At 44.3% G+C, this 27,610-nt stretch overlaps 1 long non-coding RNA gene across 1 annotated transcript; it reads right to left on the minus strand.

Moving 5' to 3' along the window:
- Positions 1-7,217: 7,217 nt before the first annotated feature.
- LOC134161952 (uncharacterized) lies at positions 7,218-27,609 on the minus strand. The gene is made up of 3 exons (XR_009964149.1): positions 27,541-27,609; positions 23,320-23,424; positions 7,218-8,092 (listed from the first exon to the last, which is right to left on the minus strand). It is a non-coding gene; the product is annotated as an uncharacterized LOC134161952 (long non-coding RNA).
- Position 27,610: the final 1 nt, after the last annotated feature.

Here is a 27,610-nt window from a genome sequence, read left to right on the forward strand (position 1 = left end):
GACCCCAGCAATGAGGATCGTGGCTTTGATGCCCACCTCTGGCTTCACCCTGTGCTGCTGAAGGCCACACGGACAGAGGTTGCAAGGGTGCCATGGTGTGATAGGGCAATTCAGAGTCACCTGAGCAAAAGCTACATCAGACAGGGGCTGTGCCCTTCATAGACAGACCTGAGGCTCGCTGACATGGGCACGGTGCTGTCAGACTTATGACCATCCTGTTTCTGAGATGTAATCCTGCCTGCTTCAGGGATGCAAAGCTGATTAAAACCCCTCTTCATGATGAAGCATACACACTCCTGGTGCTTGTAGTGGAAGCCCTGCCATTGGCAAAGCATTGCAACTGCGTTTCCATATGGTCATGCAGTTCCAGCTCTGCCCAGCCCATGGTAGCCTTCGATCCAGCAGAGCATCAAGATGCAGCAGAGTTAGGTCCTTCTGGGACTTCTTCCCATCCAATTAAGTTTCTCTGTGCTGTGATGTCTGTCTCAGTAGTAAATTGATCCTCTGGCAGGGTATTCAGTCAGAAATTAATTAGCTGTGAATACACGTAGTGTTCAGATTTTATTCCAATAACCTAGTTAATACTTTGCCTTCTTCAAGCACAGAAAAGTAGCATGAATTCCGGAGCTTTGATCAGGTGGTGACATTTTGGTGCTAAGATGCTAAGATAAGAATCTAGACCAATAGTGTTACACAAAAGCAAATTGGAAGTTGCTTTGGTAGTTTTGAAAGTGCCCTTTTTGGAAGATGGGCCAGGCACTCAGAAATAAGGTCTCTGCTCCAGCATGACACCACTGAAGGTTGGTGCTCTATGAGATGTGCATGTCCTTATTTATAGAGGTAAATGGATTGAGCTACAAAGCACTTAAGACTTTGATTATTCTGCATAATCTCTGTTGTGAGTGGAGGCTCTTGGGAATTTCAGTGATGCAGGCAGGACCATGATTCAGGGCAGGCTGAAGGAGAACACCCGCTCTAATGCCACAGCTCCTTGCTCTGCTATTCCTGCCCAGCCAAGGCAAAACATTCCCAGAAAACCATGTTTCTGCTCCAGGGTCTAGCAAAATTCAGTTTTTGTTTTTTCATTCATGTTCCCCAAACTGTTCATACAGACCTTTGATATCTGCCAGCTACATTCAGTTCTCTTTTTATGTTGAAATGGCCTAATTGACTCGAGGTCATGTTGCAGTGACAGGTCTGCAGGCAAACCTTGGTCTGGGTCTCATGAAGCTGCAGGACTCAACAGAAGCACTTCCTTCTTGTTTTGAAATGGAGAGAGCACATTCCTGGGAGGGAATAATGAGTTGGAGTGTTTACGTAGGTACTTATGTGAAGTCATTTAAAATAAACGCCAGAGCAGGCGAGCTCCAGCATACCAATGCCCTGCAGTCTGTGCACATCAGATAATAATACAAACAATAGCTTCCTGCATTCAGTACAACAGATTAGCAAAGCTCATCTGCAGGTTTACCACAGCAACAGGAGGTGATTTAATGTTGGCATTTTGAAAGTGGTTATTTTGCTGTGGTGGCACAAAGGCAAGAATGTGGGGAGTTCTTTTCTACATCTGGGATTCTGCTTATAAGCTAGCAGAAGTCATTTTGATTCTGTGCTTTAATTTCTCTGTTTCCTTTAATTTAAATCTTTTATTGACATGAAATCCCTAGTATTCAGTGCAACCCCCAGGGACACTTGCCCTGACTGGGGCTGCTGTCATCAACAAACAGTATAGGAATTACTAACTATGGATCAGCTTGGAGCTCTTGGGAGCAGAGGGCATGTGGCTCACAACAAAATTTGCTCAGGGGCAAGTGAGATCGTTCTTGGAGGAGGTGAGCTTAGACAGGTGTTTAACTCATGAAGCTGGCACCAGGGTGGTGGCATTTGTGCCCTCTGCTTGGCGGAGGGTCAAGACTGGAATACTCCAGGTTCCTTCTCTCTGCAACCCTTCATCAGCTGATTGGAAACCTTGACTCTTTCGAAACAGGAAGATGATTGGAAAAGCTTTGCCACATTTCTCCAAGTTTAAAAACTCGGTTCTAATCATCTGCGACATCATGACTGGCTCCAGAAATGAGATATAGTACTCATTTATTAGATACCATCTGCCTTGATACCCATAAGCTCTTCCTAAATATAGGGGAACTATAATAAGGAAAGTGATGTACTACAGTCTGTTACCTGATTTTGCAGCACTGAAGTGCCTTGAATAACCACTTTCGATATTAGTTTGGAAATAATGTCAATTGCTGCTTCAGACCATCTCTATCTAGACAAGCAGATTTCTGGAAGTGACCTGATAGCATCAAACTTCTGTCATTGTGTAAGTGGCTGACATTAGTTGGCCAAACACCAAACAGATTTGTGTGCTGTGATGTTACTGTTCTCTGTTTTGATCTTTAGATCTTTCTCCTTAGGAGTGCTGCCTTGTAGACAGCACACTTCAGTTAGAAGTCCCTGTCTAGAGAAAGACTTTCAGCTGCAGAGGTGTTAGACTATTTTCAAAGCTTTCTTTTCATCAGAGATAAGATCTATACTTGCCTACAGTCAACATCTTTGAACCACCGTAAGCAAAACAGAAGCTGTCAACAAACTGCATTAATAGTTTAGAAACATATTTAATTATTTATGGTGAAGCTTCAGCATATTCTTGATATAAAACTTCAGTGTAAAGGAGTTGCCTTGAGACACACTTCTCCCTGATCAGTACTGTGCCACTGGGAATAGTTTATAGGGCTCTTTTTTTTATCAGAAAACATCAGCAACATTTAGTTAACTTAGAAGTGTGTTAAAGGCACTTTGCATCTAGGGGTTATGGTATTGTTTGGCTACTGTTTGAGTATGCAGGAGTTGGCACAGGCTTATTAGGTTTCTGCCTGCAATACTGGCACAGTAGGGGTGCATGAAGCGCAGGTGACTTAGAAAGCATGGAAATAAGCTATTTTATTACAGCTTCTCAGATAACACAATGAAACTGCCATGGTCTGAGCAGTCGTACAGGTAGCTGGGAACCCAGCAGCTGAGCCAAGGAGACTCAGTCTGCCGCAGGACTGTTAGATGGTGGGGAAAATAATTTGATCTTCCAAACTCAGGTTTACCAGGTATCAGAGGGGGACAGGAAGACACCAGCTTTCTTTGTAAATGCTTCTGGAGTTACAGATGAGAAGTAGAAGATCTGGTTCTCAGTGATCTCAAACGACTGTGGGTTAGAGATGTGCTAGGAATGTAGCTAGTTTCTAAAAGCTGATTTATCTACCCAGACAAGAACAGTTTTTCCTTCCTGATGTCCATTAAAGGACCCTTGAAAGTGCAACATTAATTTTATGTTGCAGCACCAGTGAATCTGGCATTATGATTTGCCCTACCAGATGTGTGTCTGTGGCTGGGTGTCACTCCCCTCTGCGTACCTGGCTTTCTGATGGAAGCTGGAGATTGCATTACAGAGTCAGGGACACAGACTTGTGGTTGAACTTGTCTCCTTGGCTTGCCCCAGGTTTAAATTAAAGTAGGAATCAGCATGCTTGGCATGAGGGCAAATGAGGAATATGGGCTGAAATGATAATACAAATTTGCAGGAGATAAAAGCTGGTTTCTCAGGAACACTCCTCTCACCACCGGCGGATCTCTTAGTACCTGGTCTGGATACTTACCCTGCCTTTCCAGGTCAATTTTCCCCCTTCTGCAAAAGAATCTTAACATTTTCTGCATTCATAGCATTGCATTCAGATGTGTAATTCCACAGAGTACCAGTGACTTTCCAAAAAGCTCAGATTTACCAAGGCAGAAGATCTTGAATGCTCACTGATATATCAGAAGATCATTGCTAAACCTCAAAGCTGAAGATTGCCTTCCTGAGGTCCAAGCTGGTGCCTGCTCCCACAGCCTTGGGATGCGTTTCATCTGCTCCAGAGGCATCCAGACATACCACTTTTTGATGGAGCTTGGGTCACTGCATTGGTTGTCTAAGCCCTGTTTGTGGGGAAAACATCATAAACAGCAGGATAATCAGGCAGGTTCACAAGCAGATTTATTGCACTTTTTTATGGTACAGCCAGTGAAGGGGGGGGGGAAGGTGCCAAAAAAAAAAGAAAAGATTATGAGTAGAGAATGGTGCAGTCTTATACAGTAGCAGAACCAGAGGGAGTGAATTTCACAGCTTCTGCTCGAGTTCATCTCTTTCACTACTGGTAGCCTATACCTGCTGGGCATCGCTTTTATCTTTGACTCAAAGGACACTTCTGAAGAAGTTTCCTTCCCTGGCATTTTTTTAACTTGAAAATATAATCTAAGGCATTTCAAAGGGGAAAAAGAGACTGTGGACCCACTTGCGAGGATATTATCACACTATCCGCTGAAAAACACTGCTTTTTCCCCTGTATGTGAAACAGAAGAGTACTGAAGAAAAGAGAAGAAACTCAATCCTTACCCAGGTGACAAGTCAATGCACTTGGAAACCAAAGCAGTGTTTGGAGACAAGTTTGTTTAGCAGTATGCCTGTGATTGTTTTTAGTCACCTTGGGAGCTTTCAGACCTGTGTGTTCTGGAGATGTAAGATGAGGTGAGGGTCTTACCTTTTACAGAAAGTAAGTTTCCTGCCTTTGTGCTTGCAGAGAAAATGTGATCCAAGGAATAATAACAGCTGAAGTCAAGAGGGCTCCTTAGTTGCTGCTATTGAAATAGAATTGTTTGTTTGGATTTGGGGGAATCTGACTCATGCCATGTAAATATTTGAAGCTGGCAGTAGTAACCCAACTTTTAAGTTTCTCCACTTAAAACGTCCACAGGCTCTTAGCAAAATAATCATGATGCTGACAATACACAGGGACTGAGTCTTCCCTATTTGTGCAAGAATTCACAGTAATGGCACACCTTTGACCTTTGGTGTTTTGAGACCGAAGAACAAGAGGAAAAATAAAGCCAAGCTCCAACTCTCCAACTAAAATCCTGCAAGAGCAGAGAGTTGGACTTGATGATCTAGAGGTTTTATTCATCTTTCAAATAGAAATCCAGCTCTTCTAGCAACAAATCTACTTTGTAGGTAAGAAAAGGGAAGCTTCTCACACTGTTTTCAGCCCAAAAGAATAGAAGGAAGGACAACCATTTGCCATTTTGCAGGTATCTTATCTTGGTGATACTAGAAATGTGTATCATTGAAATTATTACTGCATAAATAGTCACTAAAGTCTCATATTGAAGCATGCCAAGATCCACGCTTGTTGAGCAGCCTTTTGTTTCTGATATGGAAAGCACATACGGAGAATTGGGTTCTTATGGAAGTCTTTCCTTTAGATAGAGCATGTGAGCTCTTGGATTATTTTGTCTTACATGGCAAGTTGACTATTGCTGTTCTAGGCAAATAAGCTATTCCAGAACAGCACTCTCTGCCATCACTGTGTTCCCAAATAATCACCTTTCCTATAAGGACAAGTAGAGGGGAAGGTCATTTGTCTTTCTATTCACTGTGCACCTTGTGCATATACACAGCAATTCCGCATGTTTGAATTTGTTTCAGAGACCCTTATCATCTAGGGGACACGTTTTTAGACCAGTACTGCTGCTGTGAACCCAATATATGTCCATGCACATCCACCTCAATTCCTGCCCTGCTTACTTGTCATCTTGTAGGAGATAGCCTGATTAAATGGAAAAGGAGCAGCAGCATTAGCACAACCATGCTTCAGCACTCCAGCAAGAAACCTGCCTCTCCTGATGTTGTCAAGCTCGGGCGGGAGCAGGGCTGCGTGTCTGTCACTCACTGAGCTGCTGCACAACACGGTGCAGATTTTGAGGCGGTAAATGTGTTTTAATCTCATTAAATCTGTAATTTACATTGACAGCTGTGTGCATCCCTGCCTTTCTTTAAACTGCAGAATCAAGGGCAATTAGTCTGGTTCAGAACATGACCGTAGAGCAGGCAATATGGGCTCCGATAAAGCAAGCATGCTTTTCCATTAAAGAAATTTGCATAATTTAATTCAATGAAGCATTTTTTCATTTTTCAATGTTGTTTTCATTCACTGAGCTCTGTATTAATTGCTAATATAAAACAGAGCAAGAATTTTAATTTTAAGGGCTTCCTCTGCCTTTTTGAAGTATGAAGCTCAAAGCACAGCACAATTTGGAAGCTTACATTCAGGTATAGCTCAGTGCAAACCTCATCCTATTAAAGATGTTTGATAGCTCAAAGGACATTGTAATTTTAGAGTGGATACACAGTGCGTGCAGCCTGTGAGATAGTCCTCTGGTTGCTATGCTATTTAGTGCTTACCTAAAGCTGAACAGCCATGTTAGCCATTCCCTCTCCCTGAGTTGGCTCTGGTGCTGGGTCCAAAGGTAGCTTCCTCCCAGGTCAAAACTGATGTGACAGAAGTAGTAAAGATAGTGTTTATCTTTCTTGGTACCCTACATATTCTGCTCCTAGGGGCCAGTACCTTACCCAAGGGCTGGACGTGGGCCTGCTCTGTGTGTTTTGACTCTGTGCATTCTAAACACCACCACACAGAAAGAGAATGAATGAGTCCTTTGTGTGCTCGGGGTTGAGCAGTCATATCAACATGCAGAACTTTTGGCTATGGCAGTTGCTTTTTCTTTTGGGGAGTAAGGGAAGACTGAATTCTGCCCTTGGTAGACATAGTGGAAAACTCTTGCATGTGGGCCACGGGACTCTGGCACAGGTTGCCCAGAGAAGCTGTGGATGTCCCACCCCTGGCAGCATTCAAGTCAAGGCTGGACAGGGCCTTGGGTGACATGGTCTAGTAGAGACTGTCCCTGCCCATGGTTGAGGGCTTGGCCTAGATCTTTGAAGGTCCTTTCCAACCCAAACCATTCTGTAATTCTATGATAAAGTGATGAGTTTGGACCCTGGGATCTGACATGTTTCCTAATGCTCTGATGGAAAAACCTCAGGAGGAAGGAAAGGTGTGGTAGCTGCTGCGTATTTCATAGAACCATAGAATCATGGAATCATGGAATGGTTTGGCTTAGAAGGGACCTTCAAAGATCATCTGTTTCCAACCCACCTGCCACGGGCAGGGACACCTTCCATTAGACCAGGTTTCCCAAAGCCCTGTCCAACCTTGCCTTGAAGAGGGAAACCACCAAGGTTCAGCTCTGGACACAAAGAAGGTGCTTTCTATGAAAACACAATAAAAAAAAACAAAACATGAAGCTTTGGGTGGAAGGAGTCATGGCCTGCAACAGTGTGTGTTGCTGGGGAATGATTTACATACTTGGAAAATAACAGCCCTCAATTCTGGTTCCTTGTAGAAATAGTTTGCAATTTTATTCAATTCCTTGGGTAAAAAGAAGGAGCTATCCAGCCAATTCAGGCCAGGCTACAGGCCGCAGCTCTGGTTCCTTTGTGCATCACTGCAGCAGGGGGGTGGGTTCTCTGGTGCTGGGGTGGGACGAAGCAGGAAAAAGCACCCTGAAGATGAGGACTGATAAATGCAGCAAAACAAAACCAACATGGAGAATACTGCAATCAGCACACATCGGGTGAGTCAAGTGAATGTGTAAGTTTTCTCTGCTGGACAATTTGAATGAAGTACATTGTATTTGATTGTGTCAGTGGAAACATTCCCCCCTCCCCCAGCATCATCGTTAGTTTTCTTGTGTTTCCTCATTCATTTATCTCCATTAAATGCAAACAAAATCTGTATGTTTGACTACCTGTTTGTACTGCTGTGCACAGATATAAGCTCTTTAAGGTAGGGATATGGTTGTTATTTAACTGCTTGGTGCTTTCCGGTGGTGTTCTGATCTTTAGACACTACCACTGCAGTAATGAAATGGTGATGATAATAATGGTTTTGGGACGGCACCTGCTGAAATTTCTCTTTGTGTTGTGAAGAACTTTTATTTACCAGATTGTGAAGAGATTATAAATTAGAGGTAGCTGTTAAAAATCTGAATTTACCTGAATGTATTTCTCAAGGAGAGAAGGGTTCATAAAATCTACAGTGCTTCATCAGGACTATGACAATCGTATGTGACTCAAGTGATCTATGATATCCAAAAGCAGCAAATCACAAAGCCATGGCAGTTAGCAACAGCAATCAGGTGACAAAGAATGATGGATCAAAATGTGTTTCTGCAAAACATGTCCATTATGAGTGACAGTTATTAATAAATATCACCGTTATCATGCATATAAATATCACATTAATAGCCATATTTCTGCTGAGGAGCAGTTCATATTTTAAATACAGTCTGTCTTCCTTGCCATTGTCCCAAAGGCTGAGAACATACAGATCTGTGCTACACACAACCGGGGAGCTGCTGCCCAATCATTGCTGCAGCCTCATGCCTGGCCTTGCCCTCACTGGGGCTTGGAGACTTGTTGCAGAAGGCTGCAGCTTAGCACTTGTGCACGGGCTGTCTGCACCTTGCAAGCCCTGGTGATAACTCCTCCAGAGGCTTAGTCTCCAGCAGCCCTGGCTGTTGCTGTGCCTGCTCAGCTCCCCATGCGGATCTGGCTCTGTGGTGCATGGGGAGAGCTGTTGGGTCCATGGTGCCATGGAGGGGCATGCTGCAGGGGTACGGCTTGTGGAGAGTCCAACCAGCCACACAGCCTGGAGCCTGCAGCCATGGCATAAGCCAGGGCAGTGCTGCAGCCTGCCCAGCGTGGCAGCCCACAGAGCCAGGGGCACTCCGGCCTCTGCTTTGTGGCCTTCCTTACACTCCTGGGTTAATGCACTGAGGGAACTGCATGGACTTCACCACCCTTCAACTGAGAAGGAGCTGAGATTCCTCCTTTTCTATCCTTAAAATAGGAATCCAAGCCTTATTCTGTGCCCTCTGCCACCTCCCATAACACCTAATCTTTGCAATTGGTTATTTTTCAGTGTCATTTTTTGTAAATTGCAAGTGTTTCTGAAGAAGGGAAATCTGACAGCTCTTACCTGGAAGGTGCTCTATAATCCCAAAGGTAGGAAAAAATATAGTTAGAAATAAAAAGAAAAAATGTCAAAGATATTTATCATCTGTCATCAGAACCCCCACAGTGTACTTGGTCTCTGGAAAGAATACATTAGACTGAAGGGGGAACCCTAGAAAAGAGTAAGGGAAAGATGGGTGTAAAACCAGGGCTGTGGTTAGCCAGTGAGAGCTGAATCCCAAGTACCACGAAAAGGTGGGCAGGGAGATGCTGAGCAGTGCTGCAGGGAGAGAGTGGTGGCTTTTTGCAAGGCTGTTTTTAGGTCAGAATTGCTTTGAAATGAACATTTTTTCCCTCCGTCAATAAGTGAAACCTAAAAAAGGCAAAAGGCATCTTGTAGATCTCCTTAAGTGGAAAACACCCTTTAAAGTATGTCTGATAGTGATCTCAGAAACAGCTGCCAGTCCTGGCAGACAGTGGCAGCCTGAACACACTATTCTTAGACCAAGAAAGCGTAAGTAGGTCGAGTTACAATTGGTACTCATAAACACAGCCCCCACTGCAATCAGAAATCAATATTATGATGAATCAGCAAGATGAAACGAATGGGGCTGATTTAGCCTCCAACCCCCTGTTCTTTTGGTTCATCTCCATTCTTATCAAATGTGTTTTGCTCCATATGCTGTCAGTGGCTGGAGTCCTCCCTTTTGGAGGGGGAGTTACCATGAGCCTTCCTGAGCGCCTGGCAGAAATAAGGCAGTGGTACAGCTTAGGGATGCCTTTATTTATGTATCCCAAGGTAAAACTAAATAGTTAATGGGACTAAAAAGGAAGTTGCAACTTGTTAAGTGCTTAGTGCTTGTAAGAAAACACACTATATGTGTGAGGGGGGTGACTCCAGTCACAGTGGCACTGTCTGGTTTGCCAGACCCCAGAGGGATGCTCAGGTTGTGCCACCTGGGTGCTTGACTCCTGGAAATGCAGTAGGCTGCTCTTGTAGTGCTGCTGGCTGGAAAAGAGGGATGAGGAGCAGCAGAGGTGGATGGGGTTGGGCAGTGGAGGTGGCCCTGCAGCTCTGGGAGGCTCCTGACTCCTGAGGGTGGCTGTGCTTCTGCCAAGGTGTCTGTGGTGTTGCAGGGCACCTCATCAGGGTCCTGGCTCCCCCAAAGCCACTGCTTTCTCCTCTGTCTGTGCTCTCTCCTCTCTCCTTTCCTAGGATGGAAACATTCAAACATTCAGACATGGAGGGACTTCATTTGTAGGCTGAAAAGAAGGTTTGGGGTAAAATGTGGGTAGTAAATCCCTGCAGATTTTAATCCTGCATTTATTTTTGTTTAACTGCCCAATTTTTATTCCATATTTTATTTGCTTTTCTTTTGGTTGGCATTATAAATTTGTTTCTACTCTATTTCACACATGTATTACATTACAGCTCAGGGACCTCCTCCACATCCAGTTGAGCACTGCCTAATTATAGCTTGAGCTGGCCTTTTAAATAGGCATAGCATCTTTTCCATATAACTTCCCTCTCTTTTTCATTATGAAGGCAGACATACTACAGTTGTTTACAGCCACCTTGATGGAGGAATCAAAATCAGAATGCCTTTAGCAGCACAGAGCTCATTCTGATCACAATAAACCCCTTCTGCTCTTCATTTCAGAAGATGAGAAGAAAATAATGCACCGAAAGGAGTTGTCCAGATAAAGCTGGTAGGCAGGGCAACATGAGGAGCCTGATCTATCTCCTCTCCTACACTCTCAGCGTAAAAGACTGAGGCTTAGCTGAACCTGAAATGACAGAGAGCTGCCTTAATTGTGAGTCTGAGCACTTGCCTCGAAACTCAACTGAGTCAGTGGACTGATTTAATTCCTTGCCCTTATTAAAACAGGTTAAAAATGGGTTGGGCTCCCATTACTGGTCAAAAGCTGGTCTTTAAGAACTTGGGATTTTAATTAGAGTAGACTTGCCAAGTCTTGTGATTTATAAGGATTTTCACAGTATCTTTGAATTTCTCCTTTCAGCTCCACACCTGGAAGCACCTTAGCGAAAAAGAACACTCCGTTTTAACTGAAAAGTGAATACGCATCTACTGTAGTTAGAAGAGCTTGAAAATAGGACTCCTAAGGTGCAAACCCATCAGGCAAATTACCTCCTGACCCAGCCATTTGTGTTTCACCTTTGAAGCAAATGTTCTTTCCAGGTCCTTAAATCAAAAGGCAGTAATATCACTGTTAAGTACATAAGTAGCCACTGGCTGTACTGCAGCTTTTAATGTAGGAATAAAATTTTACCTATATATAGCAGACACAAGATACATTTTTAGCTTGGGTAGGTCCTGCCTGTATATCTTTCATTACATCACTTACAGGCCACTGATGGGAGTGTTTAGAAGACTGGCAAATCATACCAACTTTAAACTTTAGATCAAAATTGTCTAAATTTATTCATTAACAACACTTGCTAATGCGTAATTCTTACACAGTACTAAGCATTGTCACTACATAGAGAACACTCAGTCCCAAACAGTCTAAATTGACTGAGTACATGATACCATGGGGCTAACATTTCGCACTGCTGGCTGCAGTCTTGGTTGTTCATAATCACCGAGGTCCCGGTCATCAAGCCTGAGAGCTCACTGGTAAGAGTGCTCAGAACCCAAGTGGTCTTCTTTCTTCTCTGATTTTCCTTGTTTACGCCTGGTGTTTTCATGCTACATACAGAGCAAAGCCTACATGCTCATCATTACCATTTCATGTAGTGCCCACAGCAGCTTCCAGCTAATGAAATGGAAAAAGGTTTTGAAATGTTGAAACTGATGAGACTTCAGCTGTATTTGCATTTCCTTGATATTTCTTGGACTACAGAAAGTCCCTTTATGGGTCAGTGGCAAAATCTCAAATGTCCAGAATAAGACCAGATCCATCATTTTGTTAGGAAGGTCACTATTTGAATATAACATGTCTGCATGACAATTTGCATGTGGCCTGATTCAGCAGAGCTCCTCAAGTACATTCAACTCGAAGTGGGAAGAGCTATTCCTGAATCAGCAGCTGCCTCAAGTACAGCTAGACATGCACTTAAATACTTGATGGGATGCTGCAGCATGGCTCCTCTCCTCTGGGTAGCTCAGCTGTGGGTGTAGGGAATGGCCACTCCCCAGAGTTGTACATTGGTTTTAATACTAATGTTTTGCCACTAGCAGGAAAGGGGTTGGGATCTAAAAGCCACTGGCACTGATGAGCTTCCCTTCTGTTGTCCCAGTTCCTCCAACTTCACATAGGTGTCAGCTCTCAGAAGAGTACTCAAGTGAAAGTCCCTCCTCTGGAGCATTTAAATGCTTCTATGTGAAGACATTTTTTCAGGCGAAGAAAAATAGGCTTTTTTTTGTCATTTACAGGGGTGTTTTGTTGTTCTTGTTTAGTCCAGTTTCATTAGCTGTGTCTATTTTGAGGTTGCCTGTTGGTTGCCACACAAGCACTTTCTTCACCTGAAGGTGACAGTGGATTATTTAAGCAGTTCCCTCAGCGAAGTCAGTTAATCCTCCTAATCCTTCTCAAAGTATTCTCTTGCTTTGCATGCAAAGGAAGTGTAAAGGCACCAAACTTCAGCTGAAACATTATACTGCAGGATCCTCACAGCAGAGCTAAATAATCCAAACAAGTCCTTCTGGATCAGACAATGCCCAGACGGTCCTTAATGAGATTTTGAAGCAGGAGCTGACACGTGTCCTGTGGCAGGGATGGATGCACATGCTGGGGATGGCTACAGGGGTAACTTCAGAGCCCCAGACTCCACTGCAGAAGCAGCATGGTGCTGCCTCAGCCACCAAGTCAACAGTGGCTCTTGCTGTACCTTGTACCTTGGATGTTTGAGGCAACACAACCACAATCTGGGAAACTGCCAGGCCTCAAACCTGTACTGGGACAGGGCTTGTGTGAATATATATAACTGCAAGCTGTAGAGAATACTTTAGATACTGCTGTAGCAAGAAGTAATGACTGAAAAGCCAAACTCTCCTTGGAATTCTATGCCTATGAACGTTAGCTTTCACCCCTCTATAAATTATCAGAATCTGTCCTTTGCCTCTGAAAACACCAAAAGCTTCTGATTATCTACCCTACGGCCTACAAACTCTGGTGAAATACCCATATTCACAATCATGAAAGAGCCACAGTACCAACAGGGAAATCAAAGTTGCTACCTAGAGCCAGGGCAGGGAATTTATGGGTTGTGGATGGCCAGAAATGTGAATGTTTTGGGCTCATACATACCCCTACAGCTGCCATTTTCCCATTGAGCTCCACCAGAAGGCCCGTGAAAGCTGGAGAACTCAACCTGTATCAAGGAAAAGCTGCCCAAGTCCTTCACTGTTCTCAGGAATCTTTGCAGACTTCACCAAACCTTTCCCAGCCATGCAGGGAGCTGAACTATAGCAAGACCCTTCCTTGAAAGTGCCAGGCACACGGGAAGCCTCATGCAAAGGGTTTGGGCAGGCACCAGACCTAATGAGGTGCACTCGAGAAACCCCATCCCCATTGCTGCAGGGGGACCCTGCAGGTTAGACCATTCCAATGAGGGGTGGCTGGGACCAAGGCAGCTGTCTGCCCTAGCATCACGCCTCTGCCCACCACCTCCCTGTCCACAGTGGCCTGCACCAGCTGAGACCCCATGGAGGGATGTCCAAAGAGCCTCTCCATTGACTGATGGGGATCTCAGAAAGATTGGCCTCATTAGCATGAATATGCACTTTGACTCTAGACCCTTAAGTCTTAATCAGACAGACAGGTGAGCAAAGGAAATATCCTGCTGGTTTTCTGTATACATCTTTCTCATCTTCCCCCCTGGAATTAACTAGGCATAAAGAAAAGCCAGTGCAACTGTTCATTGTCCATGAGCTATTTATAGTTTTTCACTATGGCATTTACCAAATGGAAAAAATACAGCTTGTTTTTTAGTGATACTTGAAGCTTTGAAATTCAAAACAAGAACTTACTGTATATAAAGAAAAGAGATAACAGGCTTTTGATGGAAAAAGAGTCTAATTTTTCAGTAGAAATAATTGTTCCAAGAAATAATTGTTCCAATAATTGCTCCCCTTTCTGCTTCTTTGCAATAAAGCATCCAACATCCTGTTCCAAATATTTTTTTGTCCAAACGAAATAAGCAGACCTGAAAAAATTTCCCCTTTTTGTGATGTCTTTGCCTGAAGGTCCATCCAATTTTTACAAGTGTGTAAGAGGTCCAAGAGAATAAGAACACAGAATAAGTGTTGCTTGAACCAAAAAGCATGGAAGAGTCTCTCCGGCTTTCCGCGGGTTTACGTCAGGCCCTAGAGGGAGCCTCGCTGTGCCAGCTGTGCTATTTGTCCCTGAGCACACTGCAGCTACAATTTGCAGTAAACATTCACTGCTTCTCTACTGAAATTTTCACATTTATCCATGAATACATTATAGGAAAGCCAAGAAATGGCACAGACCTTATAGACCACATGAATTCATGTAAATGTTCATCACCTCAGCAAACAGTTCTCGTGAAAGGTAGTGAGAAATAAACTGTGAATAATTCCTCCCCAGTCCTACCGAGAGGGAGATGGAAGCAGAGATATTTTACCATCTCAGTCAAGGTGTCAGTGATTTTCTCCAGGGCTTTCTTAGCTCAAATGGTTTTTAGCAAATTAAAACAGTATTTAAAAAGATAGTTTTTACAAAACTTTGGAGAGAACATTCCTAGTGGAAAATGGTGCATCCAAGCTCCAGTGCAGCCAGTTTAATATCCTGACATTTTCTGGTAGCTGGGATTAGGCAGAATGAGGAAATTTGGGATGTACCTTAACCAGGTGAAAGCCTTGCAAGCACATGGACCTGTGTCCTCTTACAGCCTTCCTGCCACTAAGCTAGTTTTAGGTTGTAGTGTCCTAGCTAGGCTGAATGACTACTGGGAACTGACTTTTTGATTCACAAAGTAGCAGCTGTCATTGTGCGTGCATTAGCTTTCTGTGGCAGAAGCCAAGATATTCCTGCGTTGCAGAGTCTCTGTGCCTCCTAACACAAATTTCCACCTGTACAGCATGCTACCCTTTATAGACTCTTGCAACTAGAAGATGACCTATTAATGATTTACTTCCTCAGGTATGCATTGATTAGTGTATCTACGCTGCAAGCAGGAAAATGACATAAAATTCACATAATTTGGCTGCCTGAACTTGCCTAACTAGGTTTTGATTTTTACATCACCATGAAAACATAGCAAAGGCTCCTCAGGTGCTGGGCAATTCCCCAGTCTCCCTTTTGGACTCAGTTTCCAAAGAGCACTGCAATGACATGTGAATTACCGAACATTTGGATTGGGCTGGTGTGTTGATAGTATGAGCAGTGGCATCGCTGAGATGCTCCTTTATCTGTGCTCAGCCAGAGGTGTTATTTGCCTGCCATGCACTGCAGCAGCACTGGCTGTGAGGATGGTGGAGCTGTGACATGCTGCCCCAGCTGCCCCAGCTGTGAGTGTCTTCTCTTCCTGCCCTGGGAAATGGGTATTAAACATCAACATGGGAGGCTGGACAAAGCTGCAGTCCAGTTTAGAAAGAGGGAATATTCCTGTAGTCTGCATGGATGTACAAAAGACAGGAGCATTCAAACCACTAATGATTCCCCCGAAGAGGACAAGACTCTCTCTGTCCTTCTGAGTGGGTGGTGAGACCTGGTTAGGTTTAACACCTATTTCCCCAGGTCTGCAAATGTGGTCATTGCTAATCCTCTGTCTGAACAGCACTTGGCACAAAGGGCTTCTTGACTATGTGCCTACGTACTGCAAATCAAAGCAGAGAAAGGTGGCTTTTCTTCAGAGATGCTCTTTGCCATAGGACTGCGACCTTACAGTTCTTGTGCTCCATTAATCCCTGGAGGTGACATCCTATTAAATGTCCTTATCACATTCCAGAAGTTTATTTCATAAATATTTCATGGACCATAAGTGGAACAGCTGCTCCCTCGCAGCACCATTAATAGCACAGGTCCCCTCTGCTGGGAGTCTTGTCCTCCACTGTGCTGCCTCAACCCTGCCCTTCTGCATCACCAATGCAGAGAGGCTGCTGCTGCCAATTTAACACTTTGCTTTGTTTCTCAGTCTGAAAGCACACAGATAATGGTCCAATGAGGTCTACCGGAGGAGGAGGCCTGGGGAGCTGGGCAGAAGCAAGAGGTCAGGCTACACCAAAGCTGACCAGCCTGGTGTGGTGTTAATCCAGCATGGCTGTATCTCTGCTACTAAATAAAACAGGCCAGGGGCAGTCCTTTGCCCTGAGAGCAGGAGGCATGGCCTAGATGCCATGCACATGGCTAAGCTCACTTCCCTGTTAAAATGGAGCAATCATATCCACTGGTGCCCTGCCTGAGCCATGCATGAGCATGTGAATCTGTGGGGCTCAGCCAAATGTGTGCCCTGGGTGTGTTTTGTTTTGCAGTAAGATGGGACCTTTGGGACTATTGAGGAGCACAGAGGCAGGGGCCATCCTTATGGCAGGGGAGAGATCTCCAGGCTTTTGATGAGGAGCAGAGTCCTGCACTGCTTCCTGTGTGCCTGGAGAGTTTGTTGAAAAGAGAATGAGCAGCAGAGATGCAGTCCTCACACATTTAGGGGAGCCTGGGGGTAGGTGAATCCTGTGCCACTCGCTTATTTTAAACTAGAGTTTAGCTAAAGTTTGAGCAAGCCAGTGAATGAGGATTTGCACCCAGCCATGTGGGAAGACAAAGGTCAGGTGCAGCAAGCTGTGTGCTCTTTTAAAAATGATGCTAAACCCTAGCTGATGTTGCCAGACTATGCTGTGGGATTAAGATCTCCTGCCAAAGAAATTGGTGCAAAGGCTGGGCCATCACAACAGTCCAAAACACTTAGATCATGACACAGTCAAAGAGCTTGCCTCCTACAGGAGATAGTTTTGGATTTGTGGTAAGCCTGGTGGGACGGAGACTGAATAATAGAGCATGCCTTTTTATCTCACTCGGTATGTCATGTGCAACCTGGTGTCCTGGGATGGCAATCTGAAATTTCTGAGTCGAACACAGCAGATACGGAATAACAAAATGCAGAGCAGTGAATATGGCAGGAGGGCAGAGCTGGTGAGCACCCAGCCCTGAAAGAAGACTTTGATTTCAGAAGGACAGATCTCCTTCCCCCATGGGGACAGGACTTTGTGGGTGCTCAGTGCTCAATGGAGACACTCAGGGTGGGTGCTGAGGGTGCTGCAAACAGATGGCTGCAATTTTCGTCTCTGTGATGCACTCAGAAGGCTGGTCAGAAAACTCATCACCTCCTGCACGGCTTCTGTGATGTGTTTTGGACAAGACATGCAGCACTGAGAATGCAGTCCAAAGCCAAGGTTAGATTTGAAGAGGCCACCTTCAAATCTAACATTTCTTACTGAGATTACAGTTATTTTACAGGCATAATCTGCTAAAGTGCCAAAGGCATTTATGAAATTCATAGCTTGAACAATTAAGATAACCTGGATCTGGGCTGAGTGCTTATGCACTGAAGAACAGAGCATGGTGTTGTGAGGGAAGAAAAGCATCCCAAATAACCCTGATTTTAGAAACAGTCTCTGCAGACTGAAACTGGGGTGGGCTTTTTGTGCTCTCGCCTACTGCATTTTTAAATCTGTAATAGTCTGTATTTCTGCTGAAGAAGAGATTTTGAGAGCAGTTGGAAACCCCCCGTTATTTATATAATCAGGTATTTACTTGCAGTTTTCCACACAAAATTCCCCTGATATTTCCAAACTGATTTGCCAGGCTAGTGCAATATAGCCAGAAGCACCAGCCCTGGCCACACATAATGATAAATACTGTTTTAGGCACTACTACTGAGGTGAGCTCAATCCTGCTCAAAAATATTTGTGGCTGGATGCAGAAAGCTTTTTTCCCCACATCTGTTTCCAGATCTGTTCACCCCTGTTGTCAGTGCCCAAAAGCATTTCCTCATACACTGTGACTTGTCTGTCACCAGTTTCCCTGAATTTGAAGAGGCCTCTGCCTCTGCTTGGCCACTTTTCCTTGCAACCAAGTTTAATGCATTCTCTTTCTTAGGGCACTGCCAGGACAAGACCTTTTCTTTCCAAGTCAAATGCCTTGGGAGAGAGCAGGCAGGCAAGGGCATGCACCGTCATACCTTTGGGGGGAGCAGGAAGTTCCTTGGCTCAGAGTATCCCTCGTATCCTGCCCCCCCTTGCATGCACACACTTCTCCATTGCTCCTTGGCTGACATTTCCCCAGCAACACCCCTTCCCTCAGGTTGGTCATACCCAAGCCACATGCCGGCAAACCTCAGAAAATAATTGGCTCAGAACCAGTACTTTCTTATTACAAGGAGGACTGCACATAGAAAACACCATGAACCCTTATTGCCTAGGTAATCATCAGCAACATCAACCCCTGCCAATGTGTTGGGGTGGAAAGACTGAACTTCAGCTCAAGATAATGAACCAACATCCCTCTAATGTTTCCTGGGATAATGAGTTTCTGGTCTGACCTGGCACAGATTGCACTTCTCTCTAAGAGCATAGTGAGACCCACAGGAGCTCTGCAAGGGATCAGATCATGGATCCCTGGCTGTTTCTGCTGGAATAAGAGATAATTTTGTTAGCCAGGGTTGACACAGGTCAATGTCATGTCACTCAGCCTGAGCAGTCTGTTAGGTGTCAGATGGTTCCTAGGTCCGATTGGCAAAGTACTGATTTTGATATATTTATCAATTTAAGCCAAAGAGTGTACTGACCTGCCCCCCTTACCACCCTCTTCTTGCAGGGAAGAGTTACAATGAGTAGGAATTCATGTTTGCTGCTAGTTTAGCCAGACCTCCAGTCTGGACAGTGTCTCCTGTGCTCCACAAAAGGTCTGGAAGATGGCAGATAACACCTCTTCCAGTCAAGAAGAACTGGAATAGACTTCAGAGGGGCAGAAACCAGAGGTGCTTTAAGCCAGTGCTTTCAACACTGCACTTTCAAGCTGAGCATCTTGTAGCCACCTGTGGCAGCATTTGCACCATGCAAATAGCCAGCACCAAGCAGCACACCCAAGAATGGAGGGGAAGTGGGGTGCCTAGTTCCAGTTTCCATAAACACTGACTGTGCTGGCAGGTCAGCTGCTCACTGCTGCAGGATTACGTCCATGGCCTGATCCAAAGTCATGCTGACAGCTGGTTTGGTAGCACCTAGATTTGATATTAATGAATGCTTAATCAAGCCCTGGAAGGGCAAAACAAGTAGTTTCCTGCTTCAGAGAAAGGAATGAATGATAATGTATTAGCAGAGGATATGATCCTCCCAAAGAAAGTTATGATAGCTGAGCAGGGAGTCAATGTCCTTGTTTTTCCCCTTAGCCATATCACACTCAAGTCTGTAGGCATAAACGTAGGTGTCTGTGTACTCCTCACTTATCGCTGTCTCCAGGTAATGAAGCCTCCATCTGCTCATGTTGAGATGTGTTAATTGATTTTGTAGAAAGCAAAATGTGGACTAACTGTTCGTCAGTGACTCACAAATTGTGATTGCTAAGAGAGGAAGAGGGCAAGAAATATTCATCACAAACGAAAGTGGAAGCTTAACCTTAGTGTTGTAGCTATCTATTATTAAAAGACTCTGCTCCCGATACATTCCCTGCCAGTAGTCCTGTTAAATGTTGTTGTTCAATCTTAACACTTGTCTTGCAAAGAGCCCAGACAAACATGTCTAGCAAACTTCCAAATGGCTAATCCTAATAAGCAACCAAGCAAGAGGAAAGAAGCCCTGGGGAAACCCAGGCTGAGGGCGCTGGTTTGGACTGTTCCACAATTTGGCTGTTCAGACTTTTTTTTCTGGGTTAGATCCAGTCAGTCCCTAAAGCTCAGCTGCATTTCATTGCCTGGAGCAAGAACCTGGGTTGTTAAGAGTAACTATGTCTGACTTCTCATTTATTCCATAATCATAGAATGGTTTAGGCTGGAAAAGTCCTTAAGATCATCCAGTTCCAACCCCCTGCAATGGACAGGGACACCTCTTCTCCCACAGAGAAGGAGGAATCACACACTGCAGCTGGGTTAAGGGTACCCACACAGGTGAGGAGCCGCATGGCTTCATGTTGCCGCAGAGCTGGGCTGTGAGCTTTCAGCACCAGACTCTTCAGCCCATAGCCCTGTAAAAGCACACAAACAGTCTGCTGAAAGCACCAGGCTGTGTTGGCACAACAGCTGGTGGCTACCTAGTAACTGAAGGCAAACCTTCCTCGCAGGGCGTATTTACAGTCTGCCTTATAAATGACTCTAGAGATTTAAGAACTCACACAACAGCTGTATGAGATAGAGCTGAAAGCTTCTCACATAGCGGTAGTGCTGATATGGTTGTTCACAGAGATAAAAATTGTATTTCTACATGGTGCCAGGGCATAGTTTATTAAAGACTCACTTCTTTTCATGTAAGAGAACTAAGCCAGGCTGTGAGCACATAGACATCTCACTCTGGGATAGAGAAAGGGGAGAACCTGTCTGGCATCAGTGGCAGCTCTTGGACAAACACCTACTCAGAAATAACTTCACAGTAACTCATCCCTTTTTTTGCAGAGATGAGCACCCTGTCTTTGCTTATACAACCAGTTACCAGGCTGTAACCAACAGGACATAAGTTCTCAGACACCCTTGTTGCTTTGTGTCCATTCCTGTTCCAGGGTGGCTGGACCCTTCGCTGGAGATTTTCAGCACGTTGATAGCTACAAGGGCACCAATGAGTCTTGATACAAGAGCACTGAGCATCAAGGCCTGAGTACAGAAAGCTGCACTTCTCTGCCTCTGATCCTGCTGCACCAAAGTCTGTCTTTCACCACCAGTAGGAATGTCCTCCACCACTCAGAAATGAGTTAAAAGACTGATTGTGTTTCCTCTTCGAATGTGCTCTACTGCAGCTTCTACCATCAATCCCTATCGGGTATTTCTCTACTAGTTCGCAGATTACTTTGAACAACTGCTGACTAGATTTTTTTCTCTGTTCCCTTAAGGCTTTGTATCTGTGGGCAGAAGTCTTCTGGTTCAAGCATAAAGCCCAGAAATGGCACCCATCACAATAAGGAACTCTTACTCATGTGGCAAAGGCCATGCCTGCTCTGCCTCCGAAGATGTTGCTGGCAGAGGGGACCATAGCCACAGGCATTTATCTTGCATATGCCTGCTCTGTCTGCTCAAACCACAGCTCCATTCAGCAGCACATTATAAACTCTAACAGTGTGGAAGAGTGTGGCCACAGTAGTCTGCATCTCTGTGACCTTGAGCCTGATTGCTGAAATTAATTAGCTTTACAGTAGGTTAAACTCAAAAGCCTCTCCATAGTTTCTGCCAATAATGGCTACACAAGAGAGTGGGGTGAGAGCATATCCCACCACACAGCCGTGAATCCCGTACTTTTAGTTCTCTTCCAGGAGAAATTCATTAACTGCAAGGCCTGATGTTTAGCAGCACTGCAAGAAGATGCCTTTTAATGCCTTTCCTTACAGCCCAGTAAAACATGAATGCTGTGTTCCAGAACTCAGGTCAATTCAGAACGAGTGGGAGCATGTACTGGCTGAGATGTAAAATACATTGATTTTGACTAACTTTCTACGGCATTTCTGTAGGATTTTACCTCTGCTATTTTATCTCCTAAATGCTATTCACCATCTTATTTGTCTGTGGGGATGATTGTGTCACTGCTGTTGCAGGTTAATTGATGTTTTCTATACACTTGACCTGACATTTAAAGTAGTTTGAAGCCAGCTATTAAAGACTAAAATTGAGGTGTCCTTCTCTTTATTCTTCTCTCATTTGTAGTACCTTAGAAGTAATTTCAAGTTGTTTTTTTCCCCCTTTGTCCAGCATTGCATGTAATTTTTTACTGGTCTAACTGCATTGCCAGATGGGTTCGTAGTTTGACCCATATTACTGCAGCTTTTGTCCAGTTGAAACTGTTGTATAGAAATCAGAGGAGTATCTTCTGACTCTAGGCTTGTTGTGAAAAGTCTAAAATTAATAAAACTAAAAATGAAAACAATAAAATAAGCCAGATAGAAATATGATAAGAACAAGTCTAAAAATAAATGAACTCGGACAGAGAAGGAGGGAGTGCGACCTGTCAGCAACCGTAAATTTCATGTGGCCTGTGGCCCATACTTGAGTATGGTTCTCTGAACCATTTTTGTGTGTTATCCTGGACTCTTCTGGTCATATTCATCTTGCATGACTGTGGAGGTAAAAAAGATTAATACCATCCAGAGAGCTGTGAATGTCTATCGTTTGTCAAATAAATTGTCATTTGGAGGACTCTTTCTCCCCATTGACTGTAGTGTGATGCTGATTTTGGAAGAGATAATCCCACCCCTCAGACACTGAAAAATAGTGATGATTCCCGGCCTGCCACCCATTCCCTATTGTATTCCTTTTGAGGGCTGGCCTCGCTAACAAGTCAGTGTGAAGCATGAATGAAAGATTGCAAGAGAGAGTGCTGTGATCATTAAAATTTGGAAGCCTTATTCATCAATGTCCCCACTGATTTTTAGGATGGAGATTGGTGAGCAGCAAACATCAACAATATGGGGCAAGATGTTCTCTTTCTGCTTTCCACACAGAAAATATGAGTCCTTAAGAGCCATACTGTGCTGATGTCTCATCCTGGAGACACTAGCCATAGGTGCTTACATTTGTTATTACTGAAGCTCCCTAAGACCTGAAAGACTGTTAACAGAGGCAGTTAGGTCTCTACCTTGTGTCTCCATTGCTGTGCAGTACTTTTCCAGTTTTCCCTGAGAGAGAACAGATCTGAATCCAAATCTTTGCATCCCATGTGTGTCTATCACAGCAGTTGTGCTGTGGAAATGGAGGTATAGTTTGCTGTGGTTTGAAAAAATGATGCCTGTGGCATCTGAGGATTTGTCCAAAGCATCTAGCTTGCTGTAGATGGTGAGATGCATGCTAATGCAGTTAGTTACTTTTGTGACTGGGTGCTCTGAATATCTAATTATTTTTCCTTTGCTTCTGCTGATCTGATGTCCCTGCTAATTTTGGGACCTTCAGTTTTGTTTTATGCTTCAGTAAGCCTCAAAGGATATGCTGATGCTAATGTAAATGACATATGAACTGCCCATCAGACTCTCCTGATTTGCATAGCCAGTTTTTACACAGCAATAATACATGGCATCTCTAGGCAAGGACACCATGCACTGCAGGCTCTGGAAGATGAAAAGCTCTATTCCTTGCTTTGAGGAAGGAACACAACAGGGCCAACCCATTTAGCTTTCAAAATACAAGGCTAGACATCTTAACTTAAAGAGGAGGCTAAAATCACCAATGTCTGAGTGGACTGTACTGTCTCTGCAGCTGCAGAAAAGGTAGCTGGCTCTCAGGTACCTTCAGGAGAGTCGCAGAGTCTCCTTTGGAGACATTCAAAACCCACCTGGATGTGTTCCTGTGTAACCTGCTCCAGGTGGCCCTCCTTTGGTAGGGGTGTTGGACTAGATGATCTCCAGAGGTTCCTTCCAACCCAGACCATTCTGTGATTCTGTGCTGACAGCATTTAAGACTTGTTTTGACCTGTTGTATCCTCTATCAGCTAATTCAAGCAACTGCCTACTCATCCCGTGGCTGGTGTCAATCCTGTTAATGAGAACTCAGGTAGGTTCATATGCTAAAAATATAGACCTCTGCCATCTGGCCAAGTCCAGCCTTCCTAGCTTCCAAAGCTACCTTTGGGGGAAGTCAGTATGATCTGTGGTGTTTAGGGATGCTGTCCCAACAGCAGATATCTACAATAGCAGATGATTTGCATGTATTAAGTGCCTGGGTTTCCCCCACTAACTCTTTTGAGGGAGCCTATGCTGTCTGGTTCTGTGGGAGGTTCTGTGCTGTAGTCATGCAGCCATTGTGCTAAGAGCCATGGGCCTCACACCTCCCTGGCATGTACAATCCTGGTATGGACAATGTGGCAATATTCAAGCTCCTTTGTACATCTTCAGCTTTTTGTGGAGTGATTGTGCCTGGTTAGGTGATGATGTCTGTTCAGAAGTCCTGTAGATCATCACATTTAAGATCTGTTGAGCAGGCTTAAGTGATGTTTGTCTTCAGTTCCCATGGAGACACACAGTAGTTATGTGTGAAATACATGTTGTGATTACAAGTACAGTATGTTGTTGCAAATTTGTGTTCATACAGATAAGACATCACTGCTTCAAGTGGGTCTTCTAAGAAGATACTTGTGATTACACTAGAGAGCAGGTGCCAACTTAAAAATTAGCCAATTCTTAGCAAATTTGAAAACTACATGTACTGCACTTGCTTAGTGTGAAAGGTAATGATGCGAGCAAAAATGAACATAGGCTGCTCCAATTATGTAAGAATGGCTTTGAAGGATTATGTGCTACTTGATTAGTAGGCTGGGAAGAACTTGAGATAGTCACAGCAACTTTAAATATAGACTAGAGCCTTAAGTTTGAGTATGTGAGGCATGAAGAGGGAGATTTGGCACGGGCCACGTGAAAGCTGAGAACATCCAGATCTGTCAGAAAAAGAAGAAAAAATAAAAGTGCCAATGAGAAAAATATTCTGCATGGTATCTGAACCTCTGGGTTAGCATTTCAAGTGGAACCATTGCATTTGTTCTCTTTCTCTTCTTTCTGCTTTCCTAATCAGAACTAAATCATTTGGTTAAATAAACCATCCTTTTAAAGATACGGGCTTTAGTGTCTTTGGGCTCTTTGTTCATAAACAGCAGGAGTATGTGTTTTTGGAGTGGGGCAGAAGTTTCAGCTCCTGGCAACTGCATACTCTAATCTATGGTGTTTTGAGGTCAGAAGTTCAGGCACATTCCACGGCTCAGGCATGCTTGTTGGACCTCTGTTCAGTGCTAAGTCCTTTTTTTCCCCACAAGTCTTTGTGTGTCCATGCAGACATATATATGTCTGTAAAAATATATAGGAGCGTTCTGTTAGATGACATCAAAAGTAAATGTAACATAATTTGGCTCTTCTGAAGTTGCTAAGAACTAGCTTTCTAAATCAAAAAGTGATTTTTAACTAGTTGGTCTCAGTTCCAGAAAATGAGCTGCCTTCAAATTGCTGATAAGTTGGGGAAAGTTTCTTTCTATGCCATATGGAATGTTTGAATTTGGTATTTCGTTTTTGCAATGCTGAAGGTATGTAGGATGTTGTGTAGAGAAGCTCAACTATGAACCGGTTGCTTGGTGTAAAGCTATTCACAATATGAGCCATCACAGCTACAGGAGCAGACCCTTGTGTTGAGGGGACACTGACAGTGGGAGCAAGAGGAAGTCATAAACCCAACACTGTTTGTAGTCCCAGTCTAGCAGTTCCAGTAGGCTGCATCCCAGAAGTATGAGGATACCCGGGCAAAGATCATACTACATTAACTGTTTCTATATGCTTTCCCCAGATTTCCCTACCAGTCAGTATGCTGGGTTAGACGAATCTTTGTTCTTGTCCCCTAATGGATTCTTGTGAACACTGTGTGCTCTTCCATGGTCTCCTGTATGATCCTCAGCACAAAAAAATGAAGGAGGCATCTGTGCATGTAGAAAAGAGTTAGGGTGTTTGCCATGCGTGCTGGTTAATGTCATGTCCAGCACTGTTTCCCTTCTTTGAAGAAGGGAAGTTTTCTAACTGTCATGGACAAAGTGCAAGAAGGATGTAAGCTGGGACAGAGAAGGAAGGGGCTCCCCATCAGTGTGGAAGTGCAGATACAGGCCTGGGGACCAGACCTGTGGGGTTCCCGTTAAAGAAAAACATTTTTTGAGTGTTCTATTGGCAGAGAGTAAAATAAACCTCAAGATCGCCAAGATGCATAGACCCAGGAGAATATTTGGGCACTGATGTGCAACATTTAGTAATTAAGATCAATGGCACTCAGATGTTTCCTGGTGGATATTAATGTGATTCAAGGTGAAGTAGATTAGCCATTGCATGAGAAATCCTTAGATTTCTGCTTCAGAATATGCCAGGGAAGGGAATAGCCGAGGGTGGGTTCATGGCAGACATACACCTGTCTTCCCTCTGGCTGAGGGGAGAACTTTGAGTCTGGATTTCCCAACCCCCCTTTAAGTGTGGGACAGGTTTGCTCAAGTTTTCCTTGAGAGGACAGGCTTTGGTGGCACAGCCAGCAGAGTATGAATTACAGTAAGAGCCTGCAAACCTACTTAGGCATCTGAATGAGGCATGGGTTAAACCTTCGCTCTTTCATTAGTATATTTTAGCACAGGACTGCCACACAGCATGTTGGCTTTTGTGAATGTGCTGCCTGATGCCCAGGAGGGCAGTGACAAGGCAGACAAGCCAATGAAAGGGAAGATTTCTCTGGTTCTGGTCCCCCTCCTACCTCCAGTGGTTACATGGGGAGACTATTTAGGGAGATCATCCAGGCAGAACATCCCTTCCCTCCGCCCCCCTAGTTACCCACAGCTATTTGTTTTGTTTTGTTTTTCATCGGGTTGGTTTCCAGCCCGCCTTCCTCACTGGGGACATCACACTGAGATGAGAGTGCTGGTGCAAAGGGAGAAACGTGGGAGCTGATGGAGGGGAACTGTCACAGCAAGCTAGGATACTCTGAGCTGTGGTACCTCCCAGCATGCCCGAATGTAAATGTACAAAAGGCATCAGAATAAGTAAACAATCTTCATGCTATGCATCATGCAGTGTTTGGCAGGAGAATAAGGCCAGCGTTGTGGATAACCTTACACACTTAAACCTGATCAGGATCCTCATGTTAATCTGGCAGTCCTGCGTTGCAGGAGTGACCCCTCTGACTTCAGTGGAAATACTTGCATCAGGCACCTGAAGCAAAGGCTCTGAGTGGGGGAAACCCACAGCAGCACAAGGCTGGCAGAGTCTGCTCCCGGTTCAGTCCAGCCTGCCCTCCCAGCACTCTCTTTCAGCTGTAGTGATTAAAAGGAAACAAAAAGCCATTTCTTTTTATTCCCATACATAGCAAGTTCTAGCAGTGCCTTGGGCTAAGATAAGGCAATGTGGGGGTTACAGCTATCTAGGCCACAGAGCAGTGAGCTTTCCGTGAAGAAATGCTGTAGGGTGGCAGAAATACTTCTTTGTATGCTCAGACAGATGGAGCATTAACATCAGCTTTGAAAACCGATGGGAGAAGAGCATGCAGGCAAGTCAGTGGCTCTTTAAAGCCATGGACTGTGCTTTTCCTCCTAGTCCCAAACTTTTCTATCCAGCAAATGATCCTGGATTTCAGTAGTCTATATTCAAATGCCAAGAATATTTTGCTCCTATTCACTTTATTTTAAATGCATATGAACTCTGGAAGCTGTGGTATATAGGATCAAAAGCTGTGTTGTACTTATGAAGATAAATATATAGACAGATCTCCATACCCCAGCAATGATCTTAAGGATCCTGAATTGTGTGCACAGACTTCTGCAAGTGACTCTTCCCTTTTCTGGCACTGGGGAAAACACCAAGCAAAAAAAGTTCTCTGTCAAGTCCCATTGACTCCCAAGCACTGCCCACTGCTCCGCTCTAAGCCCAGCACCACCTCAGAAGAGCTAAGAGAGGTGAATCAGCCCACAGAGCCCCTGCATGAACAGCCCATACCAAATCCCGCAGCCCAGCTTAGCCCTTTTAAAATGTTTTGGGGGTGATGTCAGCACCTGGGTTGCCAATGCACTTGTTGGTCTCCTCCCTCAGCCTACTTCAGTTCCCACTCAGGGACTGGGCATC

This window comes from Pezoporus occidentalis, unplaced genomic scaffold (genome assembly GCF_034315485.1).
Source record: "Pezoporus occidentalis ecotype Australia unplaced genomic scaffold, CSIRO_AGI_Poc_V1 ctg18, whole genome shotgun sequence".
Taxonomy (NCBI): domain Eukaryota; kingdom Metazoa; phylum Chordata; class Aves; order Psittaciformes; family Psittacidae; genus Pezoporus; species Pezoporus occidentalis.